Source organism: Protopterus annectens, chromosome 7.part1 (genome assembly GCF_019279795.1).
Source record: "Protopterus annectens isolate FY-2018-M chromosome 7.part1, PAN1.0, whole genome shotgun sequence".
NCBI classification, from domain to species: domain Eukaryota; kingdom Metazoa; phylum Chordata; order Ceratodontiformes; family Protopteridae; genus Protopterus; species Protopterus annectens.
Genome location: NC_056740.1, coordinates 233,836,249 through 233,849,846, shown reverse-complemented (window position 1 = coordinate 233,849,846; position 13,598 = coordinate 233,836,249).

Below are 13,598 nucleotides of genomic sequence, written 5' to 3'. Positions count from 1 at the left end.
GCCACAGGTCCAAAGAATTTAACACAATACTTAAATAGTACTGAAGTATTAACTGCAAAGTCTAGCATTTGCAGACTAAACAAAGGACAGTCTTTAAGTCTAGCACATTATAGTTAAGCTCTGTTTAGTTAAACTATGTATCTAAGTAAAGTGTAGGCTTTTAATTACACTAAAGGCTAATGTCCAGTTCACATGATGCAAACTATAACAAATTAAGAGAATAACTCCTTTTAGTTTTTTTTTTTTTCTGCATCCACCCCCTTCCACAAATGATAAACCAAATAGGTCTTCTACCTGCACCAAGTTGGCCTATTCATTCCACAGCAGTGAGAGTCTGTGATTACCAGGTGAGGTGAGAAATGTCTCATTCATTCCTGCTCAGGAATTTGGCATCCACTCATAGCAACAATTAGGTGGTAGTGAGTGGGCCAGCTTTGCTTCTCCTTTGGTGGACCACCCCAACCCTTCCCAGTGGTAGATCTTCTGAGCTCCAATATAACTGCCCTCTCATGGGAAGTATGCCTCCACATGCAATTTTCCCTCATCTCACAGCTCAGTTGAGACATGGCAGTGCAGACTTATTCGACTTGAGCTCCATGAGGTAGATACATTGTGCTTCTGCTGGGTGTTACCCATGTGGTGAATGAGCCAGTAGTAGCCACTCATTCCCATCCTCCCCCACCAGTTCCTATGGACATCCAAGCCTCTATTTAAACTGATTTCCCTTATAATAAGAATCAACACAGCTCTGTCAGTGTGAGAACAGTAGCTATAAGGTGGGGCTGGTGCTACTGGACTACAGAGCTGTAGTATCTACAAATTTCAACAAAACAATTTTATTTTATACAGTTATTTTTATTATAATTTGCTGCTGGAAGCTTATTTATGTGTTCATCCACAGCTTGCATGATCTATAGTAGTCCTGGTTTCAGTAAAATGAGAAAAAAATGTTCCTGGGTTGTGTTTTAAAGCAGCCCAGTGCAATTGTTGCCATGTTTATAAAGGCTCAGGCTATTATTTTTAGTCTTAACTCTTCTTGCTCATGTTTGTTTTAATTAACTTGAAATTAACATTATCAGGAGATATAGACTAAAAAATATCAATTTTTAAAGAACTCCTTTGCAGCAATCCTCAGAAGACCCTGTGTTGTGAGTCCCCCACCAGCAACTAAGATCCTGTGCCTAAGCTATTACAGCAATGACCAGGTAGATTTTTGGATCAAAGTTAAGTTCAAAGTACAGTGTCTGGGTAAATAACAGAGACATGGAGTATTTTGCTTCTTTGGAATTACCTGAGGAGACACTATAGAAACTGTGTTGTAACCACATGAGCCAACAATAATATAAGATTTATAGCGTTTAATTTGCATTTACCACAAGCAATGTAACTGGGTTGAGAATAAAATGAATAATGCAACTGCTAACAAGTCTCATTTATACAGTATTACAGACATAGACGTGCATGCACACAGACACACACATAGACACACACACACACACACACACACACACACACACACACACACACACACACACACGCACACACACACACATAACTCAATGCGCATGCATTAGCTTTTATCTGCTCTCCCCCCCCAAATTACTGATTGATCATTTTATTGTTTGATATTACCTTAAATTCCCAGAGACCATCCCTTAACAACTTAAGTTTAAGGATCTCTCACTGTTTCCCATTTATGCACCATGTAGTACATTGGGCAATGAGCACCTTTCAGTGCTCATTGTTTCTGTAGCAGTTACAGGTTTCACAGGCTCCAGTTGCTAGCCTAAGGCCCAACCCTCCTCAGAGGGTGTATCACACACACTCACAAACACACACTCAGATCTAGGGCCAATTTAGAGTGTCCAATCCACCTACTGCATGTCTTTGGAATGTGGGAGGAAACGAGAGCATCAGGAGGAAACTCACACGAATGCAGAGAGGACATGCAGACTCTGCACAGAAGGCACCCCAGCCAAGAATTGAACTGAAGAACCTCTTGCTGTGAGGTGACAAAGCTAACCACTACACCACTGCGCTGTGCCAAGTTTAATGATACTGTGGGCCCAATTCTTAAATATTTGCTCTTAGTGTAAGTGTCTTACTCCAGTGTAAGTATGCATTATAGGTAGGCCTTACACTGGACTACAGCACTTACACTGAGAGCAGTTCTTTTGGAATCTGGCCCTGTATAATGTGTTCCCAGGTATTTGATTTCATGAGTATAAATAGTATAGTAAAAGTAAAAATTCTTATTAAATGAATGTTCTACTACATGCACTCATTTTATTTGCATTTTATCAGCATTACATACATGCCACAAAGAGTCTGATCATTAACAGTTAATGCAGCTACTTAATGTTGTTGTTGTTGTGTCTTTATGCTTTTCCCGGTTAGGGGTCGACACAGCGGAACTGACTGGTAATTGATTTTTACATGCCAAGTTACCAGCCCTGATGCACAACCTTCAACGAAGGTATGCCTGTCTCCATGAGAATCGAACCGACAGCGCCTTACTGTGAGGCCACCACCGCAGTGTAATGCAGCTACTTAATAAATATTAGAAATTTTGATTTCCAAGATATACACACACTCTGATTAGCAGCTTGATTAGAGCACTTCCTGTGTGAAAACAGAAACTATGTAACAAAGCTAGTAAAAGCTTCAGTTTGAGTAAAATTGACTTACTGTTTAGTAATTATTCTGCCAGGATGCCAACAAAGAAATCTGGAAAAACTAAAAGAAAATCAACCAAAAAAGGGGATAAAACTAGCTGTGTAAGCATCATACAACTATAAAGCAAAACGCAGTTCATGTTTCAGCTTTGGTAGAGTTGACGGCTTCCAGTTATTTACAGGAAAAAATAATCACATTCACTCAGAGATGTTCAAAATAAATGAAACACTGAAGGAATATATACAGTGCAATAACAAAAGGCTGAACATAATAAAAGAGATTTTAGGTAGTTATTCAGATGAACTGATAAAACTGCAAAAATCAGAGGGTGAAATGAAGAAAAGGATGTCTAAGCATAAAGCTTCTCAAGAAGAGCAGTTTAAAAAACAATAGTTAGAAGACCGAGCACACAGAGAAAACCTGAGATTTTCTGCTATACCAGAGAAATTGGAAAGAACAGATTGCATTAATTTTATGAAAGTACAAATATGCTAATGGACTGGAGTAACAGAGAAGGGTTTATTAAATGAGAGGGCACATTGCATGCATACTCCAAATTTGACCATGAGAAAGCAGCCAAGATCTATATTAATAAAGATGCAATCATGCCAGCAGAAAGGGTTGCTCCTGACAAAATTTTAGCTAAACAGAAAAGTATTAAAAACTGGGAACTGCAAAGTGTTTGTGGAAAATAATTATGCACTCTACACTAGGCAGAACCTATGCAAGTTTACCTCATCAATAAGTGAAAGTCAAGAGGCAGGTATGAGATTCTAGATGCAGTGTCCAGTTAGCTTCAGAATCAAATACATTTTTGATGCAAAACAAGCTATGGAAGAAATAAAAAAGGTTTACCCAACAAAGAGTGAGCCACCAAGCAGAAGGGGACTCTACATTTTATACTTCTGACAGTAACAAAGCCCACAGAGAGACTTTTCCATTAAACATTTTCCATTGATCCAAAGGAAAATGCATGAAAGTCAAAAAAACAAAAGTACAGGAGCAGACTAGAAAAATCAGGAGTACCTTGGACTTGAACCACTGAAACTGGTGTTGGGAGATAGAGATGCTCAGGAAGACCAACAGAATTGTGAAATTAGTGTATAAATGGAAGACTGTAAATCATCAATCCATTTGCTTATAGGAGTATACTTGTGAAATGTGGCTTTGCAAGGAGAAGAAACACAGAAATTTAGTTGACTGTTAAACTAGAGTTTGAAATATACATCATATAATTTACATTCTCATTAATATTTAGAAAGATACTGAATGGACTGTAAGTAAAACAGTTTTTGTTCTTATTAATATTTGTATAAAAATGTCATAATGTAAATTGCATGTTATATTGCAAAGCCGTTATGTATAGTGAGTAGTCAGGAATATTTTAAATGTGAGGTAGGGGAAGGCTTATTATTGACTGCTGTATAGGGTAAAGATATTAATGCAGAAAGTACTTTTTTCTTAGTAAGTTCACAGACAGTGTTTAGGCCAACTGGACATCAAAGAAAACTGATTCATCCAAATATGCTTCATATACCTTACCACCAGCCCAGACGTCCAAGTTTCTCTTAAAAACATCAAGACTCTTAGACTGTCTAACATTAACAGGAATATTGTTCCATAAATTTGTTACCTTAACCGTTATATAGTTGTAGTATTACCTGATTAAATTACAAATGTCATATGATCATGTTTATGAGTTTTAGTACATCTGTCAATCTCTATATTGTACATAACCTGCAAATCCGGGTCATGAAAAGTCTTATATGCCAAAATCAGTTTGGCACAAATATACCTGCAACAAAAACTAAATAACTTTAACATCTTACATTTGGACCCATACTCAATAGTCCTTAAGTTCATAATTCGTTTAGTAAATTTTCTTTGAACATCCTCCCACCTTTTTAATTGTCCTTTAGTATATACACAGAATGAATTATTATACTCTATAAGAGGCCTAAAATAGGTATTATACCCTATTATTAATGTATTTTCGTCCCTTGTTGACAAGTTACACAACAAATATTCCATATATTTAATAGCTCTTGTTGTTATCAATTCAGTATGTCCATTAAAGGAAAAACTTGGTGAAATTAAAATCCTAAATCTTTATACTCCTTTACTTCACTTAGCTGAAATGACATTAAATATATGGGTAATCCAGTAATGTTATTTGAAAAGTATATGATTTTAGACTTGCCAGTGCTAAACGGCAAACTTGAATCTTTTGCCCAACTACTCAGTGACTGTAAGTATTGATTTAACTCATCTGCATCAAAAAATGCTGTAGTGTGAATCTTATTTTATAATCATCTACATACTTGTATGTAGAAAGAACCAAGTTAAACAAAATAGGACCAAATATCAACTCCTGAGGGAAACCAGCATTCATGGGTAAATATTCAGAGTGAATATTCTGAATCTTAACACACTGTCTTCTTCCTGACAACCAATTCCCAATCTACCGTATAATATATCTATTGATTTTATACTTAAGTAAACAGTTCATATTTACTGTGTGTGGCAAACTATCAAAGGCATTAGCCAAGTCCAAAAAAATAACTCCTGGACACAATCCCAAATCTACAGCACCAGTAATATTTTCATAAAAACTCATCAAATTACTCAGTGTGGGTCTCCTTTTAAAAAAAAAACATGTTGATCAGTATCAACTAATTCTATATAGTTTTCAGAGTTCACAGTGAGGTCCAGTAAGCACCTGTCAAAACACTTACCAAGTAGAGATGTCAAGCTAATTGGCCTATAATTTTGCAATTGATCTCTCTGCCCTTTCTTATATACAGGGGTAACACATGGCAGTTTCCAAGATTCTGGGACTTTCCTCTGCTCCAATAGTCTATTAAATATAATAATAATCATGTGCTTCACAGTCAATAACAAATTTGCTGGCATCAAATCAGGACCAATAAGTGTTGGGTCTTTTAAAGAAGAAAAAGCTGATGAGATAACTGATTTTGTTATATTTGGTCTTAAACCTGCCACTGAGTAGTCTTTAAGCTTATCCTTATTCTATGAGTCCTGGCAGATGCGTAAATAAAATAAATTGAATTAATTTGCAATTTGCCAACATTTCTAATGACCTCATCATTAAATGATATTGTTATTATGGGATATTCATTTTTATTTGTTTGATTTATATATTAATAAAAGGCTTTCTTATTCTTAGTATTACAAATAAGTTTACTTTCAAAGCAAGTCTTAACCTTTTATTTCATTTTTAAAGGCCTGCAGTTTATATTGAATTTCCTCTTATTTATATGTGATGTATAATTCATAAGAGTTTTATAACTCCATTTTTTTCTTTCTATATATTTTTTGTGACCTTATTCTACCAATAAGGAAAAGATGAATTAGCATTCTTACTTATCAATAAAGTTTGAACACAAGCCTGTAACAACTCTTCAATAATTTTGTAATCATAACAGCAATCTGAATTAAATAACTAAATTGACCAGTGAATTCTTGATAACTGTGTTGGTAAACTCTGCAAGGCTATTTTTTTACATTCTTATTTCTTCATTGATGTTTCCTGAGGAAATTACAATATCTAAAACAAATGATACAGAAATATGATCATTCAGAGAATACACTTTTTCAGGTATATAATGACAACAAGATCCAATATATTATTACTCCTGGTATCAAACTTAACCAGGTGAGTCATCCTATGAAAGTTTATGATGTTTACAAATTATCTGTCAAAATAGGAATTAGTATTCAATGTATTCCATTCAATTTTTAGATAATTAAAATCTGTAATAATGTCAAGCAGTCATCCAGATTCTTGCCAGTGATTACTACTGTCCATGCTTGGAGAATGATATGTAAGAACAATAACATTTTCTTAAGGATCCTTTAAAGATTTGAACAATTAGAGTTTCATACATTAGCCAACATGATGTTATCAATTTGTGCAAACAAAGAACTATTCTACCCCCTCTAGAGTTTTTTGGCATAAACATTCATACTTAACAAAATATTTCAACTAGAAACTAGAAAAAAATCCAAGTTTACATACTTGCTATTATTTTATACTGGTCTCTGGCAATTAAACCGGTTAACTCATCAGATTGGTTTCCCAGACTCCTAGCATTGCAAAGCAAGCATGTTACAGGGTCCATACATTTTCTGCAAGTAGCCCTTAGCATGGTGTCTTGTTTTTTTCTAAAAAAACTTCCAGTCTGTGAAATAACTTTAATAGCCATAAAACATGTACCATAAGGGTTTAAATATATATTATCTCATGAAAATAACTTAAAATCATAGAAACTTTCTTCCTTGTGTCTAATTAACCAAACATTATATACCAAGCAAAGTTCCCTCAGCCAGTCATTATACATTTGAGCCTTAGTATATATATATATATATATATATATATATATATATATATATATATATATATATCTATATCTATATATATATATATATATATATATATATATATAAAACATTCCAAGAGTGCCTATATTACAAAATCAAAAAGACCGGAGAGCAAACGGCTTAAACATTGAAAATGTTATACCTCAAAGTCGTTCTTGTGGGGGGGTTGCACCCCCACACCCCCCGCTAATTATATATACCAACTCTGAGATCACACTACAGTGAGGAAAGGGCAATTTTTCCGATCTTCACAGTACCGCAATCTCACAAAAAACACATCGATGAATGGCATTTCCAATGTTAAAGCCGTTCGATCTCCAACCTCTTTGATTTCATGATAGGAACCCATTCCAAGAAGAGGATGCAACAATTTCATTCAAAACATACTGGACTTCTTGTGTTTCTAAGTACTCAGTTATATCCAACATCAAATCCTTCATGTGTTTCAAAACTGTACTCTTTAAATCATTAGTACCTACATGTATTATATGCAGAAGCCACTTTCGTTTAACTAAACTTAACTCACTTAACAAATTGGATGTGTATGTTAATTTTAAGCATGGTAAAACAAAAATAGTGTGAAATGCCTTGTCCAGTTTTGAAAGCTCCTTCACAAGTAGTCTCAAAACAGAGTCACCCAGTTTCAGAACTTCATGTTTTCCTTGATTAAAAGAGTCTGCCTTATTTTCATCTGAACATCCCACTTTTTCACGTTGAGCTAGTTTCTTAGTGAAATTCCTTTTAGTTATATTCTTACCATTTAATGGGTTCTTAACAAGAGAAGATAGTTCGCCTGGATCAAGAACAGTAAATTTCTGTCCTAATATAATTGTTTTTATCTTCTCTGAATTAACAACACTGCTCTTCTTAGTGACAGCGACTTTAGGATATAAACATACAGACCTAGCCTCATGTGCAACTGAAGTAATCTGTCTTCACCTAAATGTTCCATTAACTTATCAAGATCATTGGCTACAACATTTGTTTCTGTTAACTCTTCAGACATATGTAAATCGTTACAGTTGCTTGTATGATTACTAGTGCTTGTATTTATATCAACAGATTCATACAGAGTAATAATATCAAGATCTCTGTTATTTTCCTTCCTACATTTTTAATGGCAGATTACTTTGTCTCTTTCTTCCCTTTTATTCCTTTGCCTCCTCTCCAAGGATAGCACATCTTTCTGCTTTACAATCCACATTATTATTATCACTATCATAATAGTCTCGTTCCCAGTTCCAATTTTTAATATATTCAAATATAGTAAAAAAGCATTTCCAGAGTGACAAGAGCATACTAAAGATTCAATAGATTCTTTGCTATCAGTAATCTTTAAAAGCACAGACCGTTTAACACAATTGGGACAAAAATCTTCTGTGAACTGGAACCAATGATGAAACAGAAGCAGTCAATGACAACCAGCCTTAGTATATCAAATTCTTTATTAAATGCTTTTGCCCTCAGACTTCTTCAGAATACTCATAATTCATCACTCACAGACTTATATATATTATACCAATACGCTAAAACTGGTTGTCACTGACTGCTTCTGTTTCACCATCAGTTCCAGTTCCTTAAGTTTTCTTTGTTTATTGAGTTAGGGCTGGTTTTAGACCAGACTTTGTTATCCAAACATCTTCTATCCCATTTCAGAAATATACTTCACATTGACTGCATTCCTTAATGTATTTAAACTTCCAAAGATTATCTAATACATATGAGTTTAAAGAATCAATTTCCAAATATCTTTTTCTTAAATAACTAATTTTATGCCCTAACAATAGTAGTGTAGCCAAGCGTTACACTGTAGCAAGTTAAGAAAGGCTGAACAGAAGCAAGTTAAAGTTAGTTTAATGCTGTGAACTAGAGCTGCTGGGGGTATAATTTTATATTGATAACATCATATGAAGATGTCCTTGGTTTAAGATATAGGCAAATTTCTATAAGCAATAGGCTTGTCAAATAAGATAAAATGATGAAAGGTGTAGACATTGTAGTCATTTCTTGAACTTGCAAGATGTTTATCTACTTTTTATTCCATTAGTAAAGACTTTTAGTAGAGGACAAGTAGTCTACAAGTGCAAGCCAATAATCATGAAATGTTTGAATAGTGTGCTCTGAATTAAATTTTCAAAGATTTTTTTGCTGCTTCTGCAAAGTTACTAGATTTTTTCATTACCAACTGCTTTTACTTTAAATCAAGAAGTCTATAGATGCAATGAATTAATAATCAGTAGAGGTGTAAGCACTGTCTGCTGGGGGAAATGTACAAACTACAGTGTAAATGTATATAGGCAGTCGTTCGGTGAAAAATAAATGAAATGTGGAACTGTGGAAGGAGTCCGCTATGAAGTTGTTGCTTTCACAGCATAAATACTTTAATACATTGTTTTGTAAACCACTCTGTACAGACTAAGTACCATTTTTAATCTTAGTACTGTTAGGGATTCCTACATAAATGAAGGCCAAACAGTATTGCCAATAAACACATACAAACAGGAACATAAACTGGAACACCACTGTACGACACAAAACTGGCCATCCTACTGTATTCCATAGTACCAGAATACAAAAGTGACCACCCCTTTCAATCCATCTTGCTGTTTTAAAAATAGTAACTCTCCACTAAACCTTAACTTTTTAAACAGGTAAAACTTAAGTTACCTAATTTCACATCTAACTTCTCTAGTGCACACTGCAGTGTACATATTTTTTGCATCTTACTTTTAAGCATCCTTGTGACTAGCACTTGCTCTAATACCTGCTGATAAGGAGAAACGAAATAACCAAAAAATAAGGAGAAATTAATCGTAGGCACTAAACAGCCTATAATTACAAAGTACCTTGCTAAGGTAAGGGAAAACAGCTCCTGTACTTTACAAAAAAAAAGCACCAAACCAGGCATGTCCAAGGGCCAGCTTCCGGTGATTTCTCCTGTCCACCTGGTGAATTTGAGCATACTGGGGCAATGCAGCAATTGCCTCATGTACAGAGACAACCCTCTCCTCCTACCACCCAACACTACAACCTGTGAGAGATGCACTTACATAGCCAAAATGGAAGCAAAGCTCTCTCCACCCAAGATTGTGCTAGACAGTCAAGAGGAGAAGGTTAACACCCACACTACACCTCAAGCAACACATAGCCCTTCTAAACCCACACCACCAACACCCACATATAGCAACACTAAATCCACATATGCAGAGGCCCTTAACTGTAACCTGCCCAAGCAACAAGGACCTCCGAAGCAGAAACGCAAACAAACACCAATCACAACCAAAGTGTCACATAGCTCACAACACCAGTGTGCCACCCAGCAACAGCCCCTAAGGTAAGACAGCGTACCTAACACTTTAGTCATAGGTGACTCTATATTCTGTCACACTGATGTCCCACTCACCTGGTTGAAGCAGGAGAAAATTACAGTGAGCTGCCTGTCGGGTGCTAGAATCTGCCACATAATGCATGCACTCAAGTCACTCCACAACAAGTACAACTATGACTCTGTCATTGTCCATGTTGGAGTGCATGACTTGAGACATACCTCCCTGGACTACATGAAAAGAGACATGGAACAACTCTCAGATCATGTGGCCCAGGCAGGTATGACCCTAGCCCTGAGTAGCATCCTGCCTTCACCCAGAATGATACCACAATATAAGGACAAAATGATTGACTTCAACAATTGGCTAAGCTTCTGGTGTCATTCAAAGGGGATCCAGTATCTGTCTGCCTGGGATGACATGATCAACAGACCACGATGCTTTGTCAAAGATGGTCTGCACCTGTCGCCCCTGAGATTCAGGTTACTGGCTAAGGCTCTTGCCATCCCTATTGTGCCTTTTTTAGGCAAAGTTCAAAGGACAAAACCACCACTGTAACAGGTACACCCATGCAAAATCTGAAGGTAATGCTACTTAACGCTAGAAGTCTAAACCTCAAAATGCACTCTCTTGAGGCACTCCTAAAAATGGAGAACATCGATATCTGTGCAGTAACTGAGACCTGGTTCAAGGCTCCAGAGAGCACCCCTGCAATACCAGATTACAACTCTTACCACACTTTTTGGCCACCAAACCAGGACCAAAACACTAAAGGTGGAGGATTGTCAATATTCACCAAGGATATTCACACCATCGGGCTAGTTGCCCAACACAATGCATCTGAAATTCTCCAAGTGCAACTAACACTAGGTAAGACTACAATCCAAACTGTAGCTTGCTACAGATCCCCCACCATGCCCCAAGATTCTCACTACACCTTTCTAAACATACTGGAAAATATTAAGATAGAACCAAACACCCTAATACTGGGTGATTTTAACTACCCTGCTATTAACTGGGAAAACTACTCGTGTACCAGCACCTTTGCCCAACGGTTCTTGAAATTCATAAATTCCAACGCCCTGTATCAACTAATCCATAGTCCCACCAGGGGCTCCAATATCCTAGACCTGGTCATTACCAACATGGGAAATCGATGCTCCACAACTATGGTCACCCCCTCATTAGTCAGGTCTGACCATAAGCTAATCACACAACATCCACATCCCACCCCCACCACTCAGTAAGGAAACATCCATAAAAAACTTCTCCAAAGCCAACTTCATACTACTCAAGTCAGAAGTTACAAACTTCATGACACCCCTGCAAATGGGAACTGAAAGTTCAACTGCTGAATCCTACATAAAGGCACTGTACGAGCACATCTACTCATGCATGAATCGTGCCATCCCAAATAGAACCAAGATGCTCTCATCCAAAAAAAGGAAGCCAATCTGGTGGTCCCCTGCCATAAACAAACTTTACAACAAAAGGAAGAAACTGTTGCAGAAAAAAGGAAAATTCCAGAATGCAAAAAACTCCCTTACGAGTCTCAGTAAGAAACTAAGATGCCTCATAAAATCCTCCAAAGCTAGTTACGAAAATAAAATTGCCAAAGATTCCAAAGACAACCACAAGGCATTCTATAACTATGTCAAGAATCTAAATGGCAATGCTCAGATCTGCTCTGAGCTAAAACAGAATGGCATTAAATATACTGATCCCAAGGATATTGCCAATATCCTGGCAGAACGATTCAGTGCCAAATTCACCCCCCTCTCACCCCCTAAATGGCCCATCTCAATACCGGAAGATTGCCAAATTCTGGTAATAACGACCACACAGGTAAAAAAATGCACTCTCCAAAGCTAAGAATACAGCATCCATGGGACCAGATGACATCCCAGGCTGTGTACTACATGAACTACAATATGAACTGGCACCTCACCTAAGTGTCATGTTTAATCATAGCCTCACCTCAGGTTTCATGCCCACTGAGTGGCGCAGAGCTACAGTTATCCCACTCCACATGGGGAGGGGGATCCACCTTGGATCCCAGAAACTACCATCCCATCAGTCTGATGAGCCTTATCTGCAAGGCCATGGAGCATATTATCATGGAACTTATAAACAAAGACATTGGCAACATTCAGACACTGGACCCCACCCAGTTTGGGTTTGTGAAGGGCAGATCTTGTCTTCTGAACCTGATTGACTTCTTCGAATCAGTCTCCAGAGCCATGGACAATGGTAAGGTGGTCCACACAGCCTATCTAGACCTTGCCAAGGCCTTTGACACCATCCGCCACTCTGGAATCATAGATAAACTTACTAAGCTGGGCATTAATCCCTATGTCATCCAATGGGTTGCTAACTGGCTTACTGATAGCACCCACACTGTAAAAGTAGCTGACTCCAAGTCCAGCTCCAGACAAGTGACAAGTGGAGTACCTCAGGGTTCAGTCCTGGGACCGCTCTTGTTTGGCATCTACTTCTCTGAAGTACAGGCCAACACTAAGGGACTCTGGCTAACAAAGTTTGCAGATGACTGCAAACTGGGAGCCATTATTGAATCCCCAAATGATGGGGATACTCTACAAATGATGGGGATACTCTACAAAAGGTGGTGCCTCAACGGATCCTGGAAACTATCGCCCCATAAGCCTGACTAGCTTGGTCTGCAAAGCTATGGAAAGGATCATCATGGACCTCATAAATAAAGATATTGTTGACCTAGAGACACTGGATCCTACCCAGTTCGGCTTTGTTAAGGGCACATCCTGCCTCTTAAACCTGGTTGATTTCAAACAGTCACCAAGGCCATTGACGAGGGGGAAGGTGGTCCACACAGCCTACCTGGACCTCGCAAAAGCCTTCGATACAATACCCCACTCGGGCATTATAGATAAGCTCGCCAGCTTAAACATAAACCCCTATGTGACTAGATGGGCTGTAAACTGGCTCAAGGACAGAACCCACATGGTTAGAATTGCTGGAGCCATGTCAGACTCCAAACCAGTTACAAGTGGCATCCCACAAGGCTCAGTCCTGGGACCTCTCTTGTTCGGTATATATTTCTCGGAGGTACAGGCCAACATGGAAGGACTGTGGCTGACCAAGTTCACAGATGACTGCAAACTGGGTGCCATAATCGACTCTTCAGCCAACACAAGCATCCTACAAAAGGGCCCTCCC